The sequence below is a fragment of the Etheostoma spectabile genome, chromosome 22 (genome assembly GCF_008692095.1).
Source record: "Etheostoma spectabile isolate EspeVRDwgs_2016 chromosome 22, UIUC_Espe_1.0, whole genome shotgun sequence".
NCBI lineage: Eukaryota > Metazoa > Chordata > Actinopteri > Perciformes > Percidae > Etheostoma > Etheostoma spectabile.
In genome coordinates, this window is record NC_045754.1 from 12,139,220 (window position 1) to 12,139,688 (window position 469).

Consider the following 469-nt stretch of genomic DNA (forward strand, 5'->3'; position numbering starts at 1 on the left):
CAGATTCAATTACACAGAATGAGCAGCATGCTTGTTATGACTGTTGGGTCTGTTGGTTTTCTACGACTCTACAACACACAAATTATTTGCTATGTAGAAATAACACTTCTACCAAAAAATATGATTCATGATGTTAGTGATGTTGGACTTCTATTATTTTGAACACGACTGTAGAAGTTTGACCTACGGATTAAAAATCCACATTTTGTCTAATTCTGATTGTATAGTTGAATACAGGCCTGTCATGCTGTGTGTTCTTGGCAGCATTACAACATTTATCACTTAAAAGTTGTCTAGTGTTTACCCCTAAAACAATAAATCAGATAATGTGGAATTAAAATTAAGTCTAATCCTGTGATTATAATAGTGGGCATGTGTGTTCTACATTTCACGTTGTGCTTTAAATTATTGCTGCAATAGTGTGTCAGTGGTGTATGGAAGATTTATTTATTTGATTAGGACAATGCAC